Raw genomic sequence first — 7,499 nt, 5'->3', positions numbered from 1 at the left:
TCACCATTTACTTCGAAGTGTGCTCGCCAAAAGCTTTCAATTAGCACACTAGACAGACGACTGAATTACTACTTGACAGAAAACGAGACGAGAAGACAGTGAATCCTTCTATAGTTCAAACAGCATGCCTGATCCAACGAGCTTCTATGACCCTTTGCTTCAGCATTGGCTCAGTACAGTCAAAGCCTTAACCCTCGTCCTAAGACATTCCTACATTTCCGCACTCAACAAACCCACGTTGCGTGAGCGGAGAAGTCGATGCGTGGATCGCCTTTCCGCTATCAACAAATGACTAATACTGTGCTTGTTACAGACGTATGAGATATGAAAGACGCATTGATGACATCAGCAGGATGGTAAAAGGTAAGGAGGTTGCTTTCAACCTGTGAGGCAATGGATTCCCAGTAGGCATCCCAGTAGGAACAGCAGTAGCCTTGGACAGACTTTGGAGGGGCAGCATTTTGCGGGGCAGGAGTGGGGCAATGGGCTGAGGAGTGGTGAGAAGGACTGTGAGGCAGTCGCTACCAATGGGGTCGAGGACATCCATGGAGATACAAGCATGGTGGCTGGGGGAAGCAAGGAAGTCATCCGGGTTGGAGTTACTTTCAGGATGGGTGTGCTGTGGGAGGGGAACGATGTCACTGTAGGGGGTGGCAAGGAACTGAAGCCATCACTGAAGGGTGGCAGGTCAGAGCTGTAGATGTTGAGGTTGATGGCAGTCACATAGGTGGAGAAGGTGCAGTCAACATGGGAGAGGAAGTTGTACAGGACAGTAGTTGTGAGATGGGGATAAGTAGTGGCACAGGTGATGGTGAGGGAGGGGAAAAATACGCTGAGGAGAAGTTCGGTTGGGTCCATGAGCAGGGTTTGTGGCTGACAGGAATACGTTTTACCCCACCTCAGAAGAGGGGACGTGGGTTGTCGTTGTGGTGAAGGACATAGGGAGAGGTGCGGACAACATGGTGAGGTTGAAGGAAGATTTCGTTAAGGATGAAGGAGCCGACCTGTTGCTGATACAGGATATGCATGAAGAGGTATTTGTTGGCCTGGAGGGAGCAAATGTTTAGGTGTAGGAGGCGATAATGTTGACACACCAAGAGGTGGGATGGGGGAGGGAGTGGAGGATGGATGAGAGAGAGACTTAAGGGAGGATGTCTAGGCAGGTGAAGGTGAGGTGGGCCTAGTTGTGAGAGTATGTGGCATAGATATTCAAATGGAAGAGAGAGTGTGGGGCAAGGGAGATCTGCTGGGAGATGTAGGGGCGTTGGAAGAGATGAATATCTTGGAGGACGATGGTCAGCAACCGGATAGGGTGGGAGCAGGGGGAATTGTTGGGGTGGATGGCCTGGTAGTTGGGGCAAACAGGGACAGTGAGATCAGGTTTTCTGGGGTTGGAGGCCGGGGGATTTGCATTTGGAGGAGTAGGTGGAGTGGGGCTCGTTGCAGGTGTTGACGGAAGGAGGAGAGGTGAGGTTAGGACACTGTTTGAGGATGTGGGAGGCATTGCAGCGAGGTCAAGTGGCTGCATATTTGCAGTTTTGGGTGAGGTGGTCATTGTACAGGAGACAGCATCGGCAGCAGTAGGATTGAGGAGGGAAATGGGAGGAGTCAACAGGGTGGAGACGGCTGAAAATCAGGGCTACCTGAGTGAGGATGTGACGTATGGAGGAGGCGGACACTATAAACACACGTGTTAGGAAGGTAGGGCCGGAGTAGAAACGTCTGGATGAGTGGATTTCCAGGGTGGGGTTTGCATTTAGTTTCCGCCAATACCTCCGCCTTCATGACCACAAGGCTGAGTTTTGTGATCACGGCAGTGAGGGATGGTGGACGACGAGGGGGCCGGGGCTCACGGGGACAGGAGGAGGTAAAAAAAGGTGTGAGGGATGCATATGAGCCAAAGATGATGCGGGGAAGTTTCCGGTGGAATATGTTGCTGAAATGGCTCGGTAAAATAAACTCTGACTCACTAGGAAAGATCAGGCGCCAAGGGTTGAAGCTGTAACTTCATCGTAGACGAATCATAGAGCACGGCGAAATCCATTGCGTCTGCCAGATAAATGGGCCACGAGCTTCTCATGCTCGACGCGGGAAAAGCGGGGCCGCAAGTAGCGGGCCAGCGTCACGCTTCCACGCACTGGGATTCCACCGTTAAGGAAGCAGTCAAAATACGTAAAAGTAACGACCTGAACAATAGAGACGCAGGATTTCAACTCAGCAAGGCACTGGCAGTACTAAGGCATCGTTTGCCGCAGACGAACGAATTCGAGTCAACACAGACGGAGAATCAAAGTCAGCCCATTTAAACTGGGCGCCAACACTGCCCGCGCTTGCGCTGGCCCACTATCTGCGGTATCTATTTTCCTTGTCGCGAACGATAAGCTCGTGGCCCTTTCGTCCGGCAGGGGAATTGAATGTCGCCGTGCCCCACGATTCGTGTAGGATGACGTTATAGCGTTAATCCGTGGCGCCCGCGCTTTTCTAGCGAGTCAGAGTTTATATTGGCGATCTATTGCAGCAACGCATCAGTAAGCACCTGAAGATGACGAGCAGCTGTGTCGTCGAAATATTGTGCAGCTTCCACAGCATTATCCTACGTGAAGTCCGTGAACCAATGCAGCAGTTACTACTTCGGTAAAGTCTTAAACAGAACCTCATAAATTTCCAGAACTTAGGCTACAATGCGTCATGTGAAATTACTACAAAACTTTCTGAAGAGCAGCAGCACCTACAAATAAAGTTATTCAACTACGAGTGTTTACTAAGGAAACTGAACGCCCTGTGAGTTGCAGGCAGATGTCCTCATTTCTAACAACGTTTTTATTCAATTACGTACGGTGTTCGATTTGAGTTGCTGAGCTGATACTACACCCTCTGATATCATAGTGTTATCTCAGCTATCTCTTACGCAGATAAAACTTATCTCGTTCACCCTCTTATTTTTAATAATTCGAGCTCACTGTCAGTCGTATTTTGGGCATTGTATGTGAAACATCGTGAAGTGAGGTACTTACGACAGTCTGGTAGTGCTGCGGTATTTAGCAAATTACAGTAAGGCGGTGAGTACATGTCACAAAGGTACAAGTGCGTTGTTCTCTTTAACTAAGCCGCTATCTGCATGTTATAAATAATATTCTTATAGCGAGAGAGAATTACCGTGCTACAATTTTCATTAATGAAGTCAAATGTGGGAGACGAGCTGCGGCGTGTACATATCAACGTGCATAATTTTCCCGCTTTGTCGTACAGAATAGACTGTGTAGATACGAAATGCACGTTAATGGTGCAATACACACACATATACATAAAATATAGTTGCTCACACGCTAACAAGTTATATTTCATTTCGTATTAAATGTAATATCTGGAATATTTTTAAATTGTCCGAACTAGTTTTGCAGCTTAAGTGACAGCTTATATCCTCATCACAGCGTCGTTCGATCACATCAAGAATACCGAAATAGTATTAGTTGCATTTTGGAAGTATACTCAATGATCAAGTACGGCTTGTGTACCGTATCGTGTTCGAAAGAATTATGCATTACTTTCCATGGGCTTTAGCGGAAGCGAGGAAACCATAGTGACAAGTAATATTGTTATTTACGTAGAATGATACTACATTAAAGAACTGAGAAGTTAATTTATGATCTACCATAGGCTCACTCATAACAACAGCTTGTCAACCACGGCTTACCTAGGCTGAGGTGTTTTTGCGGGAAGTGAAAGTGGTGTACTCACTCCAGGTGAAAGCTTACAACGTCCATTTGATCTTGACTGTGTCTATGAAACATGATGCGATGAATCACAGATATTTTCACAATTGTAACTAAATGATCCCGTTAGAAATCTGTCCCTCTCAAAAGACGGAGTAAAACCCTTAGCTTCCTGGCTGAGTGCCAAACTTGGTCTGGACTCTCACGTCGACAATCTCTTGCTATATATCAAAGCCGGCTTCTTTACAAAAACTGTTTTGTTTAGACTACTCAAAATTCTTTTGTCGTGACGTGAATGTTCCCTTCAGAACTGAACGGCATTGCGTTTTATCGGTTTGGACGCTATTCATCGACTCTTCACATCGAAGTTGAAGGCACTATATGATTTTAAAGGCAGTTATACCCATTACACACTCTTTTTATTTAATGAACGATTTGCGGCACGCTAAACATTGCGTTAGTAGTAATTCATAAAAGAGAGATATTACCAGTTGGAAAGTTCGAAGAAAATTTGGGATGACACAGAAGTATGGGCTGGACAAGCATCAAGCTGATCTTTTGAATTTCTTGGGAAAAAACAAATCTCCTCTTTACAGGAAACACGTTGAGCATCTTCTGGCTACATACAGTGACATGGGCTGCTGTATCTCTGTAAAAATATCGCTTATTTCAACCAGATTTGCACAGCTCCCCCCCAAAAAAAAAGGAAAAATCTTATCATATTGCATACATGGTGGATTGGAGACAAGTCCGGAGCTGATGAGGGCCAGAGAAGTTACTGCACGTCTTGCAGAGTACGTTCGAGTTTCAAGGGCAGTATGTGGGCGAGGGTTATCGAGTTGAAACAACACATAACCTTCAGTTGAAGAGACTGCAAAAGAGCGAGCATGAACAACATCGAGCACGTACCGAGCGTTGGTTAGAGTCCACTCTAGAAACACCAAAGGTGAACGGTAGGAGCTTATCGCACCCGAGACCGTAATGCTAGTGTGTCTTGGATGAATTCACTCTACAAGGCAGCAGTCACCAGGTCTACGTCGTACGTACAAACGACCATCAGCGGCCGGCAGAACCTGTTTTCATCGCTAAAGACCACGGCGCGGCACTCCATCTTCTAAGCGATTGTATGACGCCACCAGTCGATGCTATGGCGTGAATGGAAGACGGGTTGGAGTTGTGCGTGCCCGTAGTCCCATTGCTAGCAACTGGTTCACAACAGTTCGTATTGACACAGCTGGGCTCATATGCCCTCTTACCTGTGGTAGCTCTTCGATCTGCCACTGCTACCCTTAAAACTTCACGATCCTCACGGGCGTCTGCGTTGGGTGGACATCCAGAATCTCGTTTGTGGGTGTGAGAACGTTCAAGCGACCACTGATACTAGCATCGTTGCACGTCCAACTTGTGTGGTTATTCTCCGAAAGGACCATCCCATCATTCAGAAAGCTATCAGACTCGCCAGTTGGCTGTAGTGCGTCACTGTGGCATGCTTTCCCGCTTGTGTCACACATTTGCACTACACTGTGCCTTCTGGCTGTGAGCTTTCCCTATTAAAGGGTAGACACAGATGGCACTCTGGTAGCTATGCCAGTACCCTATCTGCTAGCAGATGACCTTGAGATCATTATCAGTACATCTACTGTCGCCCAGGTGGCATATGCCGTCATTGGATCAAAACCGACGTGGTGTTTCCAGTTGTACTATTTTTTTGGTAGTGTATTTTATTTATTTAATATACGCTTTCTATACTTAATTTTTACGTATTTATACAATGAATCGTACAAAAAAGAAAGCTTGTGTATGACTTTTACGTTGAAAAGTTTTCAGATAAATATTACCTGATGCAGAAAAGAAGAACAGAGGTGATAAGCAGTTACACCTCCGGTAAGTTCTAGAAAATTATGTGCCAAAGAGAGAGAGAGAGAGAGTTATATTTTTTTCTTGAGAAGCATTTCAATAATAAACAAAAAATACAGAAAAGTTACAGTTACATTCTAGAAAATTATATGTGAGAGAGACTTAGCTCAGAACTTCACATATTTCAGTATCAATACATATTTTCAGTCGGTGCCATGCGTCTTACTTTACATTAGAAATATGTCCCGTGAGAACAGATAAGATAAATAATTCCAAATATTTCAGACCTTTAAATGTTAAAAGTAGAACAAAGATGACTCGGCCAGCAGTAGGAAAAAACTGTCGCGTGAGACCTAGTACCTAAACGCTCACATCTCTTTAACGAAAAAAGTATGCAACTACATGACGCTATTTAACAATTAGTTCGTTTGAGAAAGAACGTATAATATCCAAATACATCTATTGAATATTACGCAGGTTTCGAACTGTATATATGGTATGCAAATGCACCACGCAGTTCAGGAAAGAAAGGAAACCTACATACACTCATGTCGTTGATAAAACAGTACATAAATACATCACGCTGTTTAACAGCTAGTTCAGTTGAATACACCAGTATATAGTGTGTGAATACGTCACACTCTTTCACAACTATTTCATTTGAATGCCTTACATAGAGTTCAAATACATTATGCTGTTTAGCAGCCTTTTCATTATAGTACACACGCACACATAGTGCGAAAAGACACCTAAAGAATGACACACTCACACACAAACACACAAACACAGACACACAAAATTCCAGTTTCAAAGCGCCGTAAAAAATAACCGCTTAATTGTCCTGAGGCTGAAAAGCGCATGAAAAGCAACAATGAACCCTGTTTTAACTATGTTGAGAATGGCACAACAAATGTTCAGCATGCTGTCCATCTTTTTCTACCGTAAGCTGAACTGGAGGAACAATAGGTTCTATAGCAGATCGGGGTGTCTCAGGGGTCACAATCAAAATACGTTGCGGAATGTGTGCCTTCAGTTCACCTACGTTTGCAGTCGGAGCACTGATCGTTGTGTCTTTCAGATACCCCCGCAACCAGACGTCACACGGATTAAGATCAGGTGATCTGGACGTTCAGGCTGAAGGCTGTATGACTTCTGATAACGCTAGTATTTCCAAAATGCTTCTGCAGCAGCCACTTCACTGGTTGAGCAATTCTGGAGGATAAAAATGATCCTACCCACATGTCCACGCCTTTGAAGGGTTGGAATGACGCTGGTGGGCAGAATAATTTCATAGCTTTTACCAATAACGGTACAGGTAACAGGCTTCGCAGAATCTATCTCCCCTAAAAAATAAGCCCCTACAATAAATGATGCGGTCAATCCGCACGACACAGCTACTTTTGCAGAATTAAGCGGTATCGATTGACGTGTGAATTGATTTTCCGTTTCCCATTTCTGCAGCTGTATCTATTGACGTGTCCTTGGAGACATATATGGGCTTCGTCTGTCACACAGTGTTACATGGTCATTCATTGCCCACTTTCATGCGAACAAGGAATTCTAGGCAAACGTATGACTTACTGGCAGGTAAGCATGAAGCAGCTACTGAACATGGATAATTTTGTGTGGGTAGGAATGCAGAATGTTTCATAGCATTTTATGCACAGTGCTCAAAGGCCTGTCAGAAGTTCGAGCAGTTCCCAGTGCACTGCATGTTTGCGCACTACCGCTGAGCTGGTCCTGCTGTGCTATGGCCACATCTTCTTCCGACGTCGGATCAATTGCTTTCCTCCCTCTACCACAACGCACGTCAAAGAAACCTGTGTTTCAGAATTTCGTATCATTTCCTCCAGACCCATGGCCAACGTTGGACCACAGCCTTATTTCATAGCTGGCCGGAGTGGCCGAGCGGCTCTAGGTGCTACAGTC

The 7,499-nt window shown here is 45.2% G+C and overlaps 1 protein-coding gene across 3 annotated transcripts in view; it reads left to right on the top strand.

Moving 5' to 3' along the window:
* Positions 1 to 2,616: 2,616 nt before the first annotated feature.
* Positions 2,617 to 7,499, top strand: part of LOC126336704 (lactosylceramide 4-alpha-galactosyltransferase-like) — a 125,836-nt gene continuing 120,953 nt past the window's right edge. For 2 of the 3 annotated variants that reach the window (XM_050000668.1, XM_050000665.1), the window contains exon 1: positions 2,971 to 3,059. The gene's annotated coding sequence lies outside the window, so the exon portion shown is untranslated. Of the gene's footprint in view, positions 2,635 to 2,970; positions 3,060 to 7,499 lie in introns of those variants that run through there. The other variant, XM_050000667.1, reaches the window with a different exon arrangement.

The sequence above is a fragment of the Schistocerca gregaria genome, chromosome 2 (genome assembly GCF_023897955.1).
Source record: "Schistocerca gregaria isolate iqSchGreg1 chromosome 2, iqSchGreg1.2, whole genome shotgun sequence".
In the NCBI taxonomy this organism is placed as follows: domain Eukaryota; kingdom Metazoa; phylum Arthropoda; class Insecta; order Orthoptera; family Acrididae; genus Schistocerca; species Schistocerca gregaria.
Note: the sequence above shows the minus strand (reverse complement) of the source record. Positions and strands in the feature narration are given on the sequence as shown.